We start from the raw sequence: 22487 nt of genomic DNA, 5'->3' as shown, positions 1-22487 counted from the left end.
TGTTTGCCCCATAACAAGATGAAATCTTAAAAAAAAATAAATAGATAAACAAGATGGGATCCCTGGGGTGGCGCAGCGGTTTGGCGCCTGCCTTTGGCCCGGGGCGCGATTCTGGAGACCCCGGATCGAATCCCACGTCGGGCTCCCGGTGCATGGAGCCTGCTTCTCCCTCTGCCTGTGTCTCTGCCTCTTTCTCTCTCTCTGTGTGTGACTATCATAAAATAAATAAAAATTAAAAAAAATAAATAAATAAACAAGATGAAATCTTACCAGACCAATTGGAGTTTACTATCTGCCCTAAAAATCAAAATATGCATGCTATTAAAATTAATATATAAAACTAAAATAGAGAACTAAGTTGATGAAAGGAATTGGCAGATACTTTACTGTTAGCAGTGTGGTACATTTCTGTTTGTTTTTAAAGATTTTATTCATGAGAGACACACAAAGAGAGAAAGAGGCAGAGACACAGGCAGAGGGAGAAGCAGTCTCCATGCAGGGACATGGGACTGGATCCTCGGTCTCCAGGATTAGGCCCTGGGCTGAAGGCAGCACTAAACCGCTGAGCCACCCAGGCTGCCCACATTTCTGTTTGTAAAGAGCAAATACACTGGTAGGTTAACTATCAGACCAATAAGCCAAACTTGAGTACACGAAGTGGTGTTCCTTTACTTTTTTTTTTTTTTTTAAAGATTTTATTTATTCATGAGAGAGACAGAGAGAGAGAGGCAGAGAGAGAAGCAGGCTCCACGCAGGGAGCCTGACATGGGACTCAATCCTGGGACTCAAGGACCATGCCCTAGGCCGAAGGCAGGTGCCAAACCACTGAGCCACCCGGGGATCCCCTGGTGTTCCTTTTCAAAATCCAACATAAACTTGTCAGAAGTATATGTTGTTTCTTAAAAGGAATAGAGAACATACTGATGTGTCTTTGAATTAAAAACTTTATAAGGGGTGCCTGGGTGGCTCAGGTCATGATCTCCAGGTTCTTGGCCAGGGGCCCCACATTGGGCTCACCCCCCTCCCCTGCTCAGAAGAGTCTGTTTCTTTTACTTCCCCACTCACACTCTCAAATAGTTTTTAAGAAAAAGCAAACTTCATGAGAATTCTTCTATTTTCTCTTGGACCTGTATTTGTAGTTAGCTGTTTTTTCCAGCTGCTTAAAGTCCTTTCTGAGGTGGTGGACAATGAAATGAATATTAGTAAATCCTTGTAAAAATGGTACTTCCCTGGGACATAGTAGTTGAGGTACATGTGGAAGTCTTTTTTTGAGAAGTCTTTAAAGTATTCAGTTTCAGGCTATATGCAGCTTAGATTTACAGTGTCGTGTTAGTAATATATTAGTACTACTCAGTACCTTCTTAGATATCTCACATTTAGACTAAAAGGACACAGCATTTCTTTCCTTTGAAAGAAGAGAATTCATATTAGCAGCATAGCCAATAGTCCTAGTTTGGTTTCTCTCCGATCTACTACCCCACACTTCAGCATGAATTAGAGGGAAGACACAAGGGTTTTATATCCTAGACTGGAGTTTTTACCATCAGAACACATAGTTGCACTATTTTGGGTTCACCATAAAATAATCCTTCACCTCTTAATCATTTAAACTTCTCTGTTGGGTCAGTAATCTGCAGAAGTGGTAAGGAAAAGGACCATGTCTGTTTTCACCACTGTTTACCAAGTGCCTTGCATAATATCTGCCAAAGTGGACATTTAATATTTGCTAAATAATTGTTATTTTTGCATGTTGGTTTAGTTTTTAAGTATCCCAAATTTGTGCTTGACCCATCATAAGCTTTAGTCCTATTAAATAGCAATGTAAAAACATGACCAGATTGGTTTTAGGATGATGTAAATATGTTAGTGAGCACTCAGCAAGCTTGCTATCATCCTCCCTACTATTATGTTTTGTAATCTGGGGACAGGAACAGGAAATGGGCTGAGGACTCTGAAGAGCAGGGATTGAGCTATACGTGATGCAGTCACCAACTAGTTATGTGACCTTGAATCGGGCCTCCTGTACCACAGGAATGCAAAAGAAGGGGAAGGTAATCTTTATAATCTGAGCACAAAATGGCCAAATTACCTGCCAGACATTCTATTATTGTAAGAGTCAATATACTTTAGAGGGGGAAAAAATTAACAAAGATTTTATAAATTTAATGAAAGTAAGATGGTTATCTCCCAAAGACTGACCATGTGCTAGAGCTAGAAAGGGAAACATTTGTTCTAAAATTTATTTTAGGGACGCCTGTGTGGCTCAGCAGTTGGGCTTCTGCCTTTGGCTCAGGGCATGATCCCAGAGTCCCGGGATGGAGTCCCACATCAGGCTCCCTGCATGGAGCCTGCTTCTCCCTCTGCCTGTGTCTCTGCCTCTCTCTGCGTATCTCATGAATAAATAACACCTTTAAAAAAATTTCTTCTAAAATAGTTAAAACTTTCAGGAAACTGCCAGAACTGTAGAATGTGGTATATCAATGTCAGATACTGCTCAGGTCTCCACTGCATGGACCAAAACTTGAAAAGTGTTTTAAAAGGTTCATAAAATACGAGTACAGCAAAGCTATAAGCGTTTAATGCTAGTGAGCTAGCCATAGAAAAAGACACCCCACCACCACCACCAAAAGACATCCTCAGTCTCAGCTTAGCCTTTCCAAGAAGTTTAGGTGAAATATTATGTGGGAATCTTGGGGATATGGTCAAAGTTTGAAAATTCTATGAGAAAATCCAAAAAAGTCTGAAAATTTTATGAGAAAAAATAAATTATTGTACCTTGTTTTTTTTTTTTTTAATTTATTTTATGATAGTCACACAGAGAGAGAGAAAGAGGCAGAGACATAGGCAGAGGGAGAAGCAGGCTCCATGCACCGGGAGCCCGACGTGGGACTCGATCCGGGGTCTCCAGAATCGCGCCCTGGGCCAAAGGCAGGTGCCAAACTGCTGCGCCACCCAGGGATCCCTACCTTGGTATTTTTTAAGTTCAGGAGAAACACCATACACAGGTCTTTGCTATACCAAATTTTAAGAATATGCATAATGTGAAAACTATAATGTTTAAATAAAAAAAACACTTTAGTTATTTGGGAGAGAGCACGAGTCGGGAGGAGGGGGAAGCAGGCTCCCCACTGGGCATGGAGTCCCAACACAGGACCTGATCCCAGGACTCTGGGATGGTGACCCAAGCTGAAGGTAGACATTTTAACTCACTGAGCCATCCAGGTGCCCCCAAACTATCATTGTTTATAGAAGCCTACTACTGTGTCACCCTTATACTCTTGCTAATCAGTTGTGAGATTAATGGCTGTTCAGTGATACTTTGTGATAAAAGCATTTTCATTAGAATAGTATTTTAATGTTTTTTTAAAGATTTTATTTATTCACAAGAGATAGAGGCAGAGACATAGGTAGAGAGAGAAGCAGGCTCCATGCAGGGAGCCCAATGTGGGACTTGACCCTGGGACTCCAGGATCATTCCCTGGGCTGAAGGCAGGCAGGCACTCAGGTGCTGGGCCACCCAGGCATCCTGGTAATTTAGTTTTTAAGACCAACTTCTTCATTTCTAGCTGCCTAATAGTTACCCTTGTAGGTCTCACCTCAAACACGAACATACATTTCTCCACTAAAATCTGCTTCCTGTCCTAGCACGCCCATTTTCCCAGTCCTCCAAGCTGAGAGTCATTTTAACTCCATCCAGTTATTCAACAGGCATTTACAGTCCTACTATGTACACTGCATTAGAGCCGCTGTTTCTTACTCTCTGGCCTTGGGACCCCTTCATGTTCTTAAAATTAAGACAAATAGTTTTACCATGTTAGAAATTAAACAACAAATTTTAAAACAGTAATTTATTAACATATTTATATTTTCATGGAACTTTATTTTCAATAGAGTAATATTTTCATTTTGCAATTCATTTCTCTTAAATGTCTGACTTAATAGAAAGCAGTTGGATTTTTATCTTCTATATTCAACTGGCTAAAATGTTACTTATTTGCAATTTTTGTCATTTCATGTATTGGTTATTTGGAAAATACCAGTTCACCAAGTTCTCCCAAATGCTGGCCCAGTTCATTATACAATATGTACAAATCATATTAATATCACCACCTAGCTCATTAAAAAAAAGCCCCTTTAAGTATTAGGAAGATGTGAAGTTCCTGATAGTGGATACAAGTTTTCCCAAAATTCTAATTTTTTTTCTTGAAGATCTTATTTATCTATTTATACACAAGTATGAGCAGGGGGAAGGGAGAAGAGGAGGGGAAGAAGCGGGCTCTATGCTGAGCAGGGAGCCAGATGAGGGACTCAATGCCAAAACCTTGGGATCATGACCTGAGCCAAAGGCAGGAGTTTAACTACTGAGCCAACCACGCACCCACCAAAATTCTAATTTTCACTTCAGAGTTTGAGTTTTATTAACAACTGCTATCAATTATTTTCCTCAAAAGATACTTTTTTTATATTTGAAAAAATGTCTGCCAGATACCCAACTCCAACAGTCATTTAGGTAAAAGTGCTCTGAAAAGAAAATAGCTAATTCAGTCTGCAACTCAACTGCATGAGTTGAGACAACCACTATAATTTAACATGTAGCTGAAATACTTTATGCAAACTTTCTATTTCATCATTCATACTAGAGTTACATACTGAAGTCCAGATTCCATAAAATGATTTTACTATTTTCAAAAGACATCTAAAAAAATTTCATTAATTAAAATAGCGCAGAGGAGTGCAGAGGTGGGGCTGGCAGTATGTCTCAAACCCGTGACCCTGAGCCAAAACCAAGAGTCAGACACTTAACCAACTGAGCCACCCAGGTGCCCCTCACTTCACCCTACAAATGCACAGCAGTAAAGAATAACTATTACACTTTGATGCCACTGCCTTGATTAATGCCAAGATGCCAGCAGTTTTACCAGCTTTTGGTTTTTCACCATTAGTGAAAACACCAAGATAAATCAGGGGATTTTATAAAATTACTCAAAGGATGCCTGGCTGGTTCAGTTGGTAGAGCACGGGACTCTTATTAATCTCAGGTTTGTGAGTTTGAGCCCCACATTGGGTGTAGAGATTACTTTTTATTTTTTTTATTATTTTTTTAAATTTTTATTTATTTATGATAGTCACACACACACAGAGAGAGAGAGAGAGAGCAAGCAGGCTCCATGCAGGAAGTCCAACGTGGGATTCGATCCCTGGTCTCCAGGATCGCTCCCCTGGGCCAAAGGCAGGCGCCAAACCGCTGCACCACCCAGGGATCCCCATAGAGATTACTTTTTAAAAATAAATATTAAAAAGCCTCTCAACACTTTCACTGTTTCAGGATATGTATTTGCCAAGCTTTGACAGAAGTCTGACTAGCTGATGTAGGACAAATACATGCAAACTAAGTCCAGCTTTTTTTTTTTTTTGTAGATTCATCCATGTTTAAGGTTTAGGGGAATCCTTGGTGGCTCAGCGGTTTAGCGCCACCTTTGGCCCAGGGTGTGATCTTGGAGACCGGGGATCGAGATCCACGTTGGGCTTCCTGCATGGAGCCTGCTTCTCCCTCTGCCTGTGTCTCTGCCTCTCTCTCTGTGTGTGACTACCATAAATAAATAAAAATTAAAAAAAAATAAATCTTAAATTTTTTTTTAAGATTTTATTTATTTATTCATGAGAGACAGAGAGAGGCAGAGACACAGGCAGAGGGAGAAGCAGGCTCCATGCACCAGGAACCTGACGTGGGATTTGATCCCCGGTCTCCAGGATCGCTCCCCTGGGCCAAAGGCAGGCGCTAAACCGCTGTGCCACTCAGGGATCCCTATTTTTTATTTTAAAAAAGATTTTATTTATTTATTCACGAGAGACATGGAGAGAGGCAGAGACACAGGCAGAGGGAGAAGCAGACTCCATGCAAGAGCCCAATGTGAGACTCAAACCCGGGTCTCCAGGATCACACCCTGGAGGCGAAGGCGGCACTAAACTGCTGAGCCACCCAGGCACCCCAAGGTTTAAGGTTTAAATATACTTCTACAGATATTAACAGACTTCATGTCTGCACACAAATGCTTAATAGGACAATGCACTGTTAAATGGCACTGCCATGATATTTTGGTAAAATTTCTTATTGTGTAGCTTTTTAAAAAGACTTCTTTATTTGGGAGAGGGAAACAGCATGAGTCAGGAGGAGCAGAGGTAGGGGGACAAGGAGAGCATTTCAAGCAGACTCCCCACTGAGCAGGGAGCTCCATGTGGGGCTTGACCCATGACCCTAAGATAATGACAGGAGCTGAAATCAACAATCAGATGCTCAACAGACTAAGCCACCCAGGCACTCCAACTGTATAATGTTTCTCCAACAATGTCATATAATAACTTGTCCTTTAAGATACTACAGTAGCTTTTTCTTTTTCTTATATTTTCTTTGGAGTTGATTCGTTCTATGAGAGAAGTTTGTTGTATATTGGTTTAATCTTTTTATCATTTTTAAACAGACAGTGGCTATAGGTTGAACAAATAGTCTTATAAATTTTTTAAAGCCAATGATTCATCCATTCTTTTTAAAAAATGTCTTATTTTTAAGTAATCTCTATACCCACCATGGGGCTCAAACTTAAAACTTCCATCAAGAGTCACGTGTTTTACTAAGCCAGCCATGATCCATTCTTTAGAAAAATAAAAATTGGCTTATTTTAGAATAGTTATTAAATTATAAAAAAAAGTTGTACTTATATTTAAACACTGCACCAAGACACAGAACATACTTCTGTTTATGCTTAGGCTCCCAAAAACTACAGGATTTCAAAATAACAATTGCACAATATTGCTGGGATTATATAGAAGGTATAACCAAAAAACTAATTTTTAAACATGTAAATGTTCACACCCTAAACATACTGCTTAGGGAAATTCTAGATAATTCAAGAATATACAGCACTATTTGATTAGTATCAGTAACGTTATCACGCATCATGTAGCCCCTGCACACTTGTGAGAATAAAATGAAAAGGTAAATAACATAATCTTAGTATTACTTTTACCCCTGAAAACCTCCCTGTGCTTAGGCAACAGACACAGCCATAAATAAGCACTGTGCTGCCCTCAAGAAGCAACCTTTAGGTTTTTTTATTTTTATTTTTAGAGACTTTATGTATGTATTCATGAGAGACACAGAGAGAGAGAGAGGCAGAAACACAGGCAGAGGGAGAAGCAGGCTCCATGCAGGGAGCCCAACAAGGGACTCGATCCCAGGTCTCCAGGATCACACCCTGGGCTGAAGGCAGCGCTAAACTACTGAGCCACCAGAGCTGCCCTAGGTTTTTTAAAAGTAGGGAAAATCTCCAATTACACAATTACTAATTTGTCATTGTCAGAAGCGTTAGAACAACATTCAAGCCAGGGACCTAATGCAGTGGAGCTGAGGGCATCAAGAAAGGCTTCCTTGAGAAGTTTGTGCTGAGACAGTTCTCAGTGACTGCAATTAGTTATCGAGTCCTTTAACTTTTTTCCCACTGGGATTGCCATTGCTCTATACCAAACCACATTACCTCATGTCTGACTACTACTGTAAAAGAACCTTCAAATTTCTCCATCCCTGGAACCCATCCAGTATCCTGCAGTCAGATTAATGTCCTGAAAGACCGGTTCCATTTAAAAAGAAAGACTTTCCATTGGAGAAAGCAGTACCATATGCTGGTAAGGAATACTGACTAAGCAAGCCTGACCAGAGTTTAAATCCTAGGTCCTTAATTTGTTGGTGTGTCTACAGAAAATTTGTTCAATTTCATGGAGTTTTAGCTTCCTACTCTGAAAGATGGGGTTTTATGAATTAGGACAACACTCAATACACTGGCAATGAGTTTGGCACTCTATGGGATACATAGCTGGCACTGATTATTATTAGTTCATTTCTTCTAACCCAATTGTTTCCATTAGCCTTTGCCTATAGCATGCAATAGAATTATGCTGTCATTATCTATATTAAAAAAAAGTCTGGGAAGAGATTTTTAACCAAAAATCAGTAGAAAGAAGAAACACTGTGAAGAGTATTAACTGATTTGACCAGAATCCATAAATTAGATGTGGGGTTTGTCAGCTGGTAAATAATCAGTTCTATAAATATGACCTGAAAATATGTTAGTGCTGTCAGTAGGAAGATATATCTTAAACATGCTAAAAACAAAATATGAAATTAAACAGGCTAAGTACCAGGAAAACTGGTAAAAATCAGTGATGACTAAACACTTGAGGCATAAAGCTGGAAAACAGGATTATTAACTGTAATCTGGACTTTGACTATAATGAGAGGCAGAAATAAATTTCTCTAATCACCAAGAAGGTATATACCATACCAGGAATAAATCCATCAGGTTCAACCGTGGTTTGGATAAAATAACCCTAAGTGTTTAATTCCATCTAGTAACAGTTCTCAATTCAGTTTCTTACCCAGTCCATTAAGAATGGGGCGTCATGGATAAGAAGTAATGTCTTCCAGGGCAGCCCGGGTGGCTCAGCCGTTTAGCGCCGCCTTCGGCCCAGGGCGTGATCCTGGAGACCCGGGATGGAGTCCCACTTGGGGCTCCCTGCATGGAGCCTGCTTCCCTCTCTGCCCCTCTCTCCCTCTCCCTCTCCCTCGTCTCTGTGTATTCTCATGAATAAATAAATAAAATCTTTAAAAAAAATCTACTTAAAAAAAAAAAGAAAATAAAGAAATAATGTCTTCTGGGGATCCCTGGGTGGCACAGCGGTTTGGCGCCTGCCTTTGGCCCAGGGCGCGATCCTGGAGACCCAGGATCGAATCCCATGTCGGGCTCCCGGTGCATGGAGCCTGCTTCTCCCTCTGCTTGTGTCTCTGCCTCTCTCTCTCTCTCTCTCTGTGTGACTATCATAAATAAAAAAAAATAAAAAAATAAAGAAATAATGTCTTCTGGAGAAGTCTTCCACTATAAAGTAGTATGCCACCAGATTAACAAAATCAAGAATTCTCAGCCCTCCGAGTAAAGTTACTGGATTCCTACACATATTACTAACAAAGTGCTCTAGAATTAAGATTGGCCTGAAAGAGTCTTACCCTTGTGATGCTGATACCTATCATATTCTGGATTAACAGTTGCAAAGCATAATTATACCAAACCTCCTCTTTGCTTAAAAAAATATATGGCAGAGGGGTGCCTAGGACACTTAATCAGATAAGCACCCAACTTTTGGTTTCAATTTAGGTCATGATCTCAGGGTCCTGAGATCAATCATCATGCTGGGCTCTGCACTCAGTGGGGGTAATCTGCTAGAGATTCTCTTTCCCTCTCCCTAAAAATAAATAAAATCTTAAAGAAAAAAACTATATAGCAAAAACATGTTCAAATTTTGCAAATCTAAAAAAATTCAAAAACCTCCAACTTTCTCAGGTAAGTGTTCAATATACTTTTATCCTAGAAATATAAGAAACAAAATGGCTCTACTTCAACAAGAGATACGTAGCTGGTTTATCAAAAAATAAATAAAGCCCAAGGAAATGAAGCACAGGAAGAGGAATGGTTCATACAGGAAACCCAAGGAAGAGCTCCACAGTGGACAAATGCATTTAGAGACCATGATGCATCATCAGTCTCCTTTATAAATAGAATGAGGAGACTTGGGTTAAGTATGAGCCTAAAATTTCTCCATAAAAGGAGCCTGTGTCAGTGTTCTGTGGACTTAGCTATTATTTGAAAACCAATTTCATGTATAAATTAATAAAACCAACATTAATTGGAGTAACCAGCTGTGTTTAGGCACTGGGGAATCAAAAATCAGTCCCTGACGCATGCATTTAGTGGAAAAAAAGACGACAAAGGCAATACTGTTATTCAAAGAAATGCAGTATTTTAACATTCCTTTTACAAGAAAAAGAATCTGACCTGAAAGTTTCCAAAACTATTAAATATTACCACTCTTCATCTCTCAACTTGTTTTTCGAAAGGAAAAAATAAACTTGAGGGAAAAAAAATTACGAAGTAGAAAGTGCACAAAGTACTAGAAAGAGGTTTCTCTCTGAGGTTGTAATCATTTTTGCCAGATATATAAATGTAAGATAGCAGGGTGGCTGTGTTTGTAGTGTGGTTCCTGGGCTCCCAACATAAGCAAGTAAGGAACATGATACAGAATTCCAGTGCTTCCCACCCCTGTTTTAAGTGGATTCAGAACCTCTGGCTGTGAGACTGGAAATCTGCATTAAATAACAAGCCAACTATCTGTGTGCACTGAGTTTTAAGACTCCTATCCTAAGGGTTCATATTCTGAGAAATTTAAAGTAAAAAAACCTGGTCTTTTAAAAACATAACTGAAATTTACAACATGCTAGCAGATATATAAAAATACTTTGGTGTCAGGATAGGTCTATTAACTTATCAGATTGAAACTAACTTTGTGATGGTTTCCTAACAAAATAGGACACTTAAGGTCTGGCCTCCTCTGATGAAGTTCCTCCAAAAATGAGAACGTATAGGACTGAAATTTAGAGCTGGTTTCATTAATATCAAATATGGCCCTATTCCTAACCAAATTTCTGTCACCATTATGGTTTAATGAGATCCCAATTTCCTAAAATTCATTATCCATTCTTTTTTGAAATCCAAATTAGTTAACCCTTGCTTTTTCAACATACTGTTGTCTAAGGCAAGTTTCACTTTAATAATGGCTTGTTCAATTTAGTTTTCAGCTAAGTACAGCTTTAGTACAGATACAGATCAAACAAGCAGGGAAAAAAATTAAATGGGCCAACTTTTGTTTTCCTACGGCTCATTATGAAGAAAAAATTATCAACGTTCATATTAAGTGTTCAGCAACCCACCAACAAAAGTTTGTGGCTATAGCTACAATGTACACAGTGGCAATTTAAATTATATCAAGTTGAAAATTCAGTTCTTTAGCCACAGTAGCCACATTTCCAGTGCTTAATAGTAATATATGGTTGGTGGCTACCATACAGGTTGGCAAAAATGCAGAACATCTCCATCACAGCAGAACATTCTATTGGACAGTGCTAACCTAAATCACTAAAAACCTACCTGAGAGACCAATAACCTATCAAACCTCATAGAGACATCCACATGTCACTCCATTTTACATACCAAGGAATATACTAGGAGCTTAGTGGTACAAGACTTAACAAGAACCTGTGCCCTCAAGAAGTTCAGAATAGTTAAAATAATTCAAATGAGCAATGACAACAACCTGAGAAATGCTGATTCGACCTGCTATCATTTCAGGAGAAAGCACTGCAAACCTTTCTTTAGGGGTGTCTGGCTTATAGGAAGATAGATCACAGAAGACAAGATCATAGGGGAGATGGTATTTGAATCTTAACCGTCTTGAAGAGTAAGGAGCAGCCCGGGTGCCATTCCAGAAGGAACCAGCCTACAGAGATGGGACAATGGCACTATGATTTGGGTAAACAATTCAGTATGACTCCAGAGATGTAAGGTTTGAAGTCGATGTAGAAAATTGTAACAAATGAAAAAGCTGTCAAGAAATAGGAGGTTAGCTCTTTGAGGCGCCTTGTGTATCACCTTCCCGTTGATGGAATTCATCCTGTAAGTAGTAGGAGCTAATGTAAGAGGTTCCATCAGTCATTTTCAACTCTGTATGTTAGGGCAGTTGTCACAGCAACACGTTAGATGGCTCAGAAGAGGATTCCAGAGGCAGAGACACCAGTGTGGAGGCTATCAGCGTTACATCAATCAAGCCCAGTTACTAACTGATGAGAACAGAAATAAAAAGATGGATTGAGAGGTATTCAAAGGAGATAAAAGGGAGATGTTACTGAACCTCATATCTAATTCTCATTAAGGCAACAGTCAAGGTCATCCGGACTCTGAAGAGAAAGGGATCAACAGGTAGAATCCTAGCTGAGGAAAAAGATCAAGTGTAAAACAAGGTAAACATTCAAGGAGGAAAAAAAATGCATTACTGGGTAAGAGGCCTCACCTCAAACTGGGTAGCCTTAATTGGCAGTAGAACTGATCTGTCTGGTTTGATGACTCACCGGGCTGCCAAAAACAGGAGAGGAGAAAGCCAATGCTATATCTGGGGACTGAAAGAGCAAGTAAAAGAAATGCAAAATGGATTCAAAGTAGGAGTACGAGTTGCTACGATCCCTAACCCTGGGGACGCACGGAAAGGGCCTAAAATTTTAAGATTAGTATCTAATTTAAAATGCTACTTTTTTTTTTGGTGGTGTAAGCAACGTTCTCAAACGACCTGAGTAAAAAACTCAGATGACCATGCCCTTAACCTCCTTTTATCCACAGGAAAAGCACTACAAAAACGATCTTAAGTAGTAATAACACGCAGCCTTGCTGCATAAAATCAGCCCGAGATGAATGCCTGGACTCCCATTTCCCTCCTCCACCCCTATTATAATTATTTTGTGACACAAACTCAAGCAGGGGGAAGAGAGAAATCTCACACCTGCTCAATCCCCGGCAGGACAACGCCCAGACACCAGGTAAAGCCTGGGCACAGAGAGTCCCGCCCACAATCGAGAAGGAGCAACTCGACATGGAGGCGATGACGAGATCGCGGGGGAGGGAGGGATTCTTCTAGGCCCAGGGCGGTCCTTAGGAGACAGGAGGCAGCAGAGAACTCCCATAAAGGTATTGCGGCACTCCCCTCCCCCTACCGAGAAGGGTGCGGCCTTCTCTCCGCCTCCTCCACTGCAGATCCCTCAGGATTGCAGCTCGCGCCGATTTTCAGAGACCACGCACCTCCCTCCCACAAACCAGCAGGACCGACCCCCGCTCCTCCCCCCACCCCCGCGAGTCCGCGAGCGGATCCAGCTAGTCTCGTCCTTCAGGCGGCGGACGCCCGGGGCGGAGCCGCGGTCGCCGCCACCCAGAAGCCTCGGCCCAGCAGCCCGCCTCCGCCTCCGCCTCCGCCTCCGCCTCCAGCGCGCGCTTCCTGCCACGTTGCGCAGGGGCGCGGGGCCAGACACTGCGGCGCTGGGCCTCGGGAAGGACCGTACCAACGACCGCCTCCCCGCCCCCCCTGCTGACCCGCTCAGTGGTTTCGCTCAATTGGGACCCGAGCCAATGGCATGGGGCCGTTCCCCGGGCTTCAGCAGCCAATCAGGTGCCGAAGCCAAACAGGCGGCGGGTAACCCTCCTCCCCGCGAGGAAGGGGCGGGCGGCGGGACGCCGGCTCGGGAGGCACTTTCACTGACCCCCCCGCCCCCCGCGGGAGGTCGGCCGCGCCCGCTCCTCCAGCTCTCTCCCCACCCCGTCTACCTACCCATCCCACCCAGGGAGCAATGCGAGAGTCCCCCGGCGGCTGCGCACTCCCGAGGCTGTAACTGACAGGCGCTTTACTCCAACCAAAACACGCCATTTGTGTTTTCACACACGGCGGGAGGAGAAGCGGCCAATCAGTGACGAGAGGTGAGCCGGAAGCGCTCCTCCTTCTGCAGGAGCAATGGCCCCGTCCGGATTCAAGCCTTTTCCGCTCTCCTCCCTCCCCCTCCGGTTGCCGCAGGGCGGGCCACGGTCCTGCCTACTTCTGGCCAACCTCTTTCCCTTCCAGCTAACAGACGTTGCACCCCCGACTTCCCGCGGGGAAAGGCGACCCGCGTCTCTCGGCCGGACCGCCTCAGCCACCCATCTCCCCGCCCGTCCACCGGACCCCCCCCTCCCACCAGAGTCCCGCTCCCCTACCTAGCCGAGGCTCTCTGAGGAGCCGGAGCCCCAGAGCACAGCCTCTTCTCTGGGAGGCCCCGGCGGCTTCCGCTGATTGGCGGCGAACTGGCCAATGGGTGAGGGGCGGTGGGCGGAGAGGCCAATGGCGCGGCGGGAGGGGGCGTGTCCCGGGTGCCCCTGGCGCCGGCGCTGGGAATCCCCGTGCGGTCAGTGGCGTTTCCGCTCGGGCAGCGGGCTGAGTGAGCTGCCGCCGCCGCCGCCGCCGCCGCCGGGGGAGGGGCGGCCGCCGCCCGCCTGCGCTGAGAGACTCACGCAGCCCCAGTCCCGCCAGTCCGCCAACACTGTAGTGCCGGCCCCCCCCCCTCCTTCCCTGGCCCTTCCCCCTCCCCGCCTTTGGCTCGCTCCGCCTTTCTGCCCCCCACCCCCACTTCACGGGCACGGGCCATTCCCGGCCAGGAAACGCCGTGGCGCCGCGTTGGGCCTAACTCGAGTCCTGCTGCCTCCCGGGAGTGCTGTGCGCCGCAGCCCGGCCCCAGGCCCCGGCAGCGCCTGGGACAAGGTAAGGGTCCGACAGAAAAGAGAGACCTACCCTCACGCCCGGGCCCTGGGGGAGGGAAGGGTCACCTCCTCCGTCTCCCCGCGCTCGCTCTCGGGACGTGGGCCTGGGCCCTCCCCAGGCTTTTCACCGGAGGATGCTGCCCCTTCTCATCCCTCTCGCTGCCCCCCACACACACCGTTGCACCCCTGTTTGCCAGGGAGAGCGGCCCCCGCCGTCATCTGGTCGACCCCACCACCCTTTTCGTGCCTTTCCTGGATCAGGACGCTTCCCCTCCCCCACGCCTCTTCACCCCTTTTCCTGGGAACTGCCTACTCCACGTTTACCTTTTACTTGAGGATAGGCCTCTCCCTGCCCTCCTCTAAAAATGCACAGGCATACTTTTCTCCTCCCTCCTCACCCCCACCCCCACCCCTTTTCGCGCGGCCTTGTGACAACTCTGATCTCTTGAGGGTGGGGGGGGCCTTGATCCCCCCCCCGATAGTGTTCCTGGACGCCTTCAGTCTCCTTCCCCGGCCCCCATCTCAGATAGATTGCTTCTTTGCCCCACACTAAAGACGTTACCTTCGCCACCCCCACTTCACATTCTTGGGCTCTCAGTGGCGTATGCCCCAGTATCGGAGGTAGCCTCATTGAATTTGTAGGGTTCGAGGTTGGAGTTGAGCCAGATTGTGTCGTTTCTCCTGCCTTGGGCGTGGAGAGCGATCATTTGAGCACGTCTTTAAAAGCAGAAAATTTTACCCTGTATGAATATCCTTTCCCTCTGCGTGGAAGCCAGGGATGTGAGGTGAATGGTGGTAAGAAAAAGCCCTGGTTTTTTTTTTAAGTAGGTGAATCGCGTGAGAGGGAAAGTTGAACTGTCGGGAAAGCCCCTTCTATGCTAATTTATTCTATAGAGCGCCTTTGCTTGTCTCACTTTGTAGGAATAACTGGTCTTTCCCTTGGATACTGATGCTGCAGCCAGCTCTGCTGGTCTGGGTCAGGGGTGCGTGTATGACCTGCATTTTCTGCTTTCTCATGTTACTTGTGCAATGTGTTCACCAGTAACTCATTTCTTACCCAGAGCTCAGGGTTCCATTGGGCTTTGTGTGTACTTTTAGTTCATTTCTCTCAATTTTCTCCGTAGTCATAGTACTGAAAGAGTCCCCAGGTTCTCTGCCAATTTCCTTTGTAACTTGACTAAACAAGTTGCTTTTAAATGACATATTTGTGATCAAGGTCACATTTACATTTTTTTGTTGTTGTTGGGCAGATGTTGCATAGCTATACTTTTTGATTGGGAAGGATCCAGCTGAATTGAGCGTTTAGAGATTTTCAGGAGAATGTTTGTGTACCCTGTTTGGGGAAATTTCTTGATGGTTGATTTTTATGTCATTAATGTTTTTAGGTCACTCTAAGAGAGAAGTTGTAAGGGTAATTTTAGATGTGTGGAATGTGGATGTGAGCTAGGACTAAAGCAAGAATATTCACATAATCAAAGGTTTCTGGGCCTCTTGGAGGACATACGGAAAAAAAAATTTTTTTATTGGATTTCTTCCAGTTTTCTCAGGAGGATCATTAGTTTCCTTCTATAGCCCAAAATTCTGGCCCGTTATGGGATTAGAGTCTTTAAGGGCTACTCACACTGTCATTATGTATAGAAAAATGAATAATGTTCTTTGATAAGACAAAACACAAGGCTCTGTCTCTAGCTGCAAATTTAAATTTGACTGTAAAGAGTGTGTTTGGAAAATTGGCCTTTGAAAACTTAATCTTCACTCCTAAATTGCTGGCTTAATTTAAACATGGATATTTGTGACTTAGTTGGTAAATTTTGATTTTTTTAAAAAAGGTCTTAGTTTAAAACTAAAAGAATGACCTTAGGATTGTTTGTTTCTAAAAGCATAATTCCAGCCCTTCTGGCATGGAGCACTGGTCCCAAAAAAAAAAAAAAAAAAAAGTGTGTAAGGAGTGGGGGTGGGGTAAGGAGAAGGTTGTTCCTTTGGGTTGGATCACAGGGGTGAGTATACAAGGCAGCAGCAGCTGCTGGCTCTGGAGCTCTGGTTGCTACGTGAGAAGCTTGAGTAGTGCTGGCTGCTGTCTCCAGGGAAGGACAGCAGTGCAGCGTCCATTAATGCTGTTGGCTGCAGGGAGCTGCACTTAGGCAATGGCTGCTTCAGGACTAAGAAGAAACCTTGCTTTCCTGGGAATTTTGACTGCTGAGCTGGTTTGCGTTTTATTGATGGAAGATGAGAGTTAGCAATTCATAACCTACCCATTTATGGATATCAGCATCTGGAAACTGGATCATAGTTAAAGACTCTTCTTTCTTGTTTGGTTTTTGGTTTTGGTTTTTATCTGGGGATTTGTTCTTGGATAGGTCTGAAAGTTCCAATAGAGTTTTAATTTTTCAATCCATTTAAAACCATATTTTGTTTGTGTACCTCCTTCTCTCAAATTGCTAGGCCACATTTACCTTACTGAATAGATGTTTTGCTAAACGTATTACTACATTGGGAATTATAACTAAAAAGAACTGCTCTTTTTTGGAATGATTTCTAAAAATCTCGAAAGTATTTCCTTAATTTCTGTATTAGTATAGACTTCTCGCTAGATTAGATTATTTCTTTGGCGTTTGACTTATAAAATCAATTCATTATGTATGTGTTGGATATAGTCTTCTAAGATCATAGGATGTGTGTTTGGCCATGATCCGTTTGAAATAAAGGATAGACCAGAAGGAAGATTCAGAAATCGAGTAAGTCTAGAGGACAGGATACTTGAGAAGACAGCCTCTGAGTGAGTCCCTTATGTGGTCTACCCTTCCCCCACAGCTCTTGCACATTAGGAAGATCTTTGATTAGGAAGAACAGTTTGTTGAGTGTAGAAGTACTTGAAGGAAACCACCACCCAAATATACCCACCATTTACACAGTATCTAATAGATGTCAGTGTGTTTTCTTTGCCCCCACCCCTCCAAGACTCTTGCATCCTATTTTTTTCCCCAGAATTTTGATATTTTCAGTTTCATGTAAATGTACTTAAATCCCACAATCATCTATAATGTGTAATCTGACTCTGGCATTTGTGGCAAGGAACCAAAAAGAATGGAAATGAGTTTCGTCATTCACAAATGTGGCTTGCATTGTCTTTCAGCAATACAAACGGACTAACGAAATACAACCTTTAAGGAATAATATTTTAGGTGGTTCTATTCTTATTAGTATTAAGTGTAAAAGATGCCAAATTAATAAAAAGAGCCGGTATGGCTTCACTCATACTGGCTGTTTAACACAACTTAGACAAATGTAAATGTCCTTTAGTTTATTAAGTTATTACATAATATGAAAGTTACCTTGTAAAATAATTGCTTTTTCACTTGTATTTTCTATTGTTTGGAACCCATTGTGATCTTGATGTAATCATTTTTAAAAGATCATAGAGGCCCTTTTCATAGGATTTTTTAACCATGCTTGAAAATTTTTGTGTATTCTGATACTATTTTTTGTCTCTAGGAACTTACATACACTTCTTTGAACTTACTTTGGCCTTTGTAGTGGAGGGTTGCCATCTCATTTTTTGCTTTTCGATAGGAAAATAACAAATTGCAAACTGGAGATGTGCAGAGAACCTTGCCTTATTCTCTTTCTGTTGAAATAACTTAATGAAACATGAGGCCAGAGTTAACAACATTCACTGGATACATCTTATTATTGAAAATTGGATTATGATCAAGAATAAAATTTTCTTCTAACTTCTGGTTCAGCTCTGGTGATTTGTCAGCTTAATCTGAAACCAAAAGGCCTAGCAGTGAATTTTATTTATAAAAAAATTGTTTCATGTATTGAAAACTAAAACTTACTGATAGGGCTATTTTCTTTAAGACAAAAGTTACTCTGAACTCTGTAAAATATGTGAGATAATGTATATTTAGTAGTACAACTTGTAGTTATTTGTAATTTGATTAAAAACATCCTCTCAGGGCTGCCTGGGTGGCTTAGTTGGTTAAGCTTCCAATTTGATATCAGCTCAGGTCTGGATCTCAGGGTTGTGGGTTCAAGCCCCACGTTGCGCTCCACGCTGGGCATGGAACCTACTTGAAAAAAGTCCTTTTAGAGGCAGTCTTTAGAAAATAAGTGTAATGCGTCTGTGATAGACGAGGATTGGTACCATTTTTTACTGCCCAAAATTCCAAAATATGTGATGAAATGGCACTTTAAACCTTTCACTTGCAGCGATTGATCACTCTTGTAAAGATTCAGAGAAATTCATGAAGGATAGAATATTTCTTTCATTTATTAATACATATTTTGTTAAATCATTTAGAGTCTTATGAAAAGTATCCTCTTGTATATTCAGTTCTAAACTGATATCCAGTAATGATGGGGGGGGCCTGTTAGAAAGCATTACTTTAGAAAAAGCTCTTAACACTTTATGAAGGAAACCATGAGAGATAATAAAGAAACAATGAAGCTAAATCTCAGCCTACATTATTGGAGCCTTCACTGAGCAAGGAATTTGTAATCCCATCCTGCCTCACTCAGTTTTTCCATCATATTGATTTTGTTTGCTGAATACCTCAGGGAGAGATGCAAGGGTCACATTAAGTATCTTTGATATAAAGACAGGGAAAAGGAATTTTTTGCTTATTGGAATAGTATCTTCCTACAGTTAAAACACTAAGATTATTGTCAAGTTTTGCTTTATGTATACAAGTGTTGGTTTGGTCTGACTGATTTCTGTGCTTTTCTGTCTTCTTGTAGTCTGCAAATCTTCAGAGTTTAGATTGCAAATTGAAGTGGTAAGAATCATTTCCTTAGCTATGTTCATTATGTATATTCACCCAGAGCTGGGAATACTCCTTGACCTATGTTACAAATCATAAAATAAGCAGTGGATATAGGAATTTGTAAGAATTTGTTTCTCTATCTGGGGATTCAAGTTTTTGATGTGCTAATCAAGGGAAAATGCCGAATTCCTTGCTGCCGTGTTTGAAAAATAGATGGAAGCATGGGAGGAGCCTGAGACTTCTGCAGCAGGATTTGGTCTGAGTAGAAAAGGAAGATTTTTGTTTCAAATTGCCAGCTGCTTATGTCAGACTGACTCCCTTATTATGCTTTTAGTTGGCCTGTCAATATGGCCAAACAGCTAGATAAGTGCGGGGCAGGACAAAGGGCTCTTTACACAGCAGGGAGGCAGTGTTGGTGGGGGAGGGGCAGGAGGTAGGAAAGGCAGGAGGAGGAGGTTCTTTTCCCTGGGAGATTATTCAGTTTGGCATACAATTAAAGAAATCATTTATAGTTCCCACTCGAGCACTGAATTTGTGCCAACTATATACTCTTAACCCCAAATTTAGTATATCCCTGAATATCGGGTAGAGACCCGTCGCTGCCTCCAAGGAAAAATAAAAAACTAAAGCTTTGTAGGGGTCTAAAGAAAACAAATCCCATGCCCTCCACCGTCCTAAATAACAAGTCACCTCCTGAGGAGACCAGTTCTAGAGCATCTGACAGCAGAATTCTCATTAAGAAATGGAAAAGAATATTTTATCTGTATAAAACTTATGTTTCAGTATTACATATTGTCTTTAAATAGATTAGGATTAGGCCAGAATAGGTAGAATAATGTTTCACTTTGTGAAATAGTTGCGTATCGTTAGCTCCAATTTTATTTAACTTTATTTAAGATTTTATATGTTTATTTTAAGTAATGTCTAACACCCAATGTGGAGCTTGAATTTACAGCTGGGAGATCAAGAGTCTCATGCTGTACCAAGCCAGTCAGGTGCCCCTCCCTGTTAGCTCCAGTTTTAGACCAATAATAGGGAGAGCACCCTCCAGCATTCATATGTTGGATCGCCATCAAGTAAAATGCTAACTGAAGAAAGGGTACTTACTTGTCTTATCCCTACTTCCTGGAGAACCTGATATTCACTGGATATTATTCCTGAGGCGCCCTTCTCCCTTTTTAGGTTAGGCACAACCTAGTTTGATACATTTGTATTCAGCTTCCAGGAGAAAGTGGGGTGGTTGCAATTCAGCTTATTAGAATTAATATGAATCATGGAGTTGGAAGGGATTTGAGAGTTATCTGGCCCTTTAAGCATAATCACAATGAAATAGTTCAAAGTTTGGGTTCCTTCTGAAGTTTTCATAAAATGTTAAACCAGTGACCTGAACAGTATTTTTAGTTAGTTTTTAATTTTTTTTTAAAGTAATCTCTACACTCAAGGTAGGGCTCGAACCCACAACCCTGAGATCAAAAGTACATATTCTACTGACTGAACCAGCCAGATGCCCCTGTTTTTAGTTACTTTTAGCATGTCAAATAGTGCCAGTTCTTTAAAGAAAATATGTATAAAAGAACTGCATTCACATACAAAGTAGATACCAATTATTTGAATCTTTTTAAATCTTTATAAAGATTTTAAATCTTTAAAAAAAGTTTCCTTTTTTATAAAGGAATATATGATGAGGTTCTTTTAAATGCTTAATATATTTTAAGAGAATTTAATATTTGAAAATAATTGGTTTGAGGGCGCCTGAGTGGTTCAGTGGTTGAGCATCTATCTGCCTTTGGCTCACAGCATGATCCCAGAGTCCTGGGATCCAGTCCCTCATTGGGCTCCCCGCAGAGAGCCTGCTTCTCTCTTTACCTATGTCTCTGCCTCTCTCTCTGTGTGTGTCTTTCAGGAATAGCTGAATAAAATCTTTAAAAAAAAAAAAAAGAAAGAAAATAATTGGTTTGAACTCAGTTTTCCAATAGTACATCTGTTACTTGCATTAGATACCACCTGTATTGCAATGTTATTAAACTAGCCTTAAAGTTTTGCCTTCTATCCAAGCTGCAGAAGATGGTAAAGGGAACTGGCATGCTGATTTCTGCTCACCGTTTTAGACCTACTGGCTATTAGCAATGAAGAGATGGTTTAACCTAATAGAATAACTGGAAAACATGGTCTGTAATGCACATTCTAATATTAAGCAAACCTGATCAATTTTTGTGTCATTTCCCTCTGTAAAAGAAGACTAAATGTGTTACCCATTTAACATTATATTTTTATGTGTAATGGTTTTTGCAGTAATAATGTTTTGACCTGAAAAGGGAAATTTTAGTGACTAATTATGATTGCCATTAGTTAGAAGGTTTTTTGTATTTTTTTTTTTTTAGTGAAGAAAGCAACAATATTAACATGAAGTTTAGTGAGCTATATTTTGTATTACTGTAAAAATTTAGGATAGTCCTTTCTTCTCTTTATAATGCGCTCATGTGAATTATTTCCATAGATTTGTGGGACTAAAATAGAAGCCATCTAGCTCAGCGTGCTTGGGTGGCTCAGTCGGTTAAGCATCTGTTCTGCTCAGGTCATGATCCCAGGATCCTGAGATCTAACCCTGTATGGAGCTCCCTGCTTATCAGGGAGTCTGCTTCTCCTTTCCCGCCCCGTACTCTCTCTCAAATAAATAAATAAAATCTTTTTAAAAAATAGAACATGATGCAAATTAATTTATTACAAAAAGAAAAAGAAGCAATCTAGTTCAAAACCTGGCCTCCATTCCAATTCGTTTTCTCTACGTGTATCACATTTCTAACATTAGAGTAAACATCCTTTTCACACTCAGGTGCGTGTACACACACACTCCTCTTCCCAAATACTAGAAATCTCTTCATCTTGGCTTCTTCTGCTACTATTACCTGAAACTTGCCAGAAGCCCTAAAAAGTTCTGGGAATTCGGGGGGGGGGGGGATTTGAACCCAGATGTTTTGATAACTGCTTTGGTTCCCCAAACAGCTAATCTGATTTTCAGTGAGACCCCACCAGCAGTAGACAAGAACGGAGGTAAAACACAGCACTGTACCTCATCTTGCCTGTGCAGCTGCTCCACCTTATTTCCTGCTATTATTATCCCATAATGCCTCTCCCCAGCAAAAAAGAAACTAGGACAAAGGGGGAAAACTGATGGGCTCATAGGATTTTTTTTTGTTATGGTTAGATTGTGACTTTGTTTATATGTACTTAAGTACAAAATTAATTTGTCCTTTTCTTTCTTTCTTTCCTTTTTTTTTTTTTTTTAAAGATTTTATTTATGAGAGAGAGAGAAAGGCAGAGACACAGGCAGAGGGAGAAGCAGGTTCCATGCAGGGAGCCTGACATGGGACTTGATCCCAGGTCTCCAGGATCAGGCCCTGGGCTGAAGGCGGTGCTAAACCACTGAGCCACCAGGCTGCCCTAATTTGTCCTTTTCTTAAAGTCAGTAACGAAAGAGATTTTATAACTTCAGTATCTTCGACTTTGTTTC

General features: G+C 41.9%; 1 protein-coding gene across 4 annotated transcripts in view; it reads left to right on the top strand.

Annotated features, from left to right (window-relative positions):
- Positions 1–13952: 13952 nt before the first annotated feature.
- Positions 13953–22487, top strand: part of SETD5 (SET domain containing 5) — an 84648-nt gene continuing 76113 nt past the window's right edge. For 2 of the 4 annotated variants that reach the window (XM_055342855.1, XM_055342854.1), the window contains exon 1: positions 13953–14211. The gene's annotated coding sequence lies outside the window, so the exon portion shown is untranslated. The remainder of the gene's footprint in view (positions 14212–22487) is intronic. The other 2 variants (XM_055342863.1, XM_055342861.1) reach the window with 1 other exon arrangement.

Source organism: Nyctereutes procyonoides, unplaced genomic scaffold (assembly GCF_905146905.1).
Source record: "Nyctereutes procyonoides isolate TBG_1078 unplaced genomic scaffold, NYPRO_anot_genome, whole genome shotgun sequence".
Taxonomy (NCBI): domain Eukaryota; kingdom Metazoa; phylum Chordata; class Mammalia; order Carnivora; family Canidae; genus Nyctereutes; species Nyctereutes procyonoides.
Note: the sequence above shows the minus strand (reverse complement) of the source record. Positions and strands in the feature narration are given on the sequence as shown.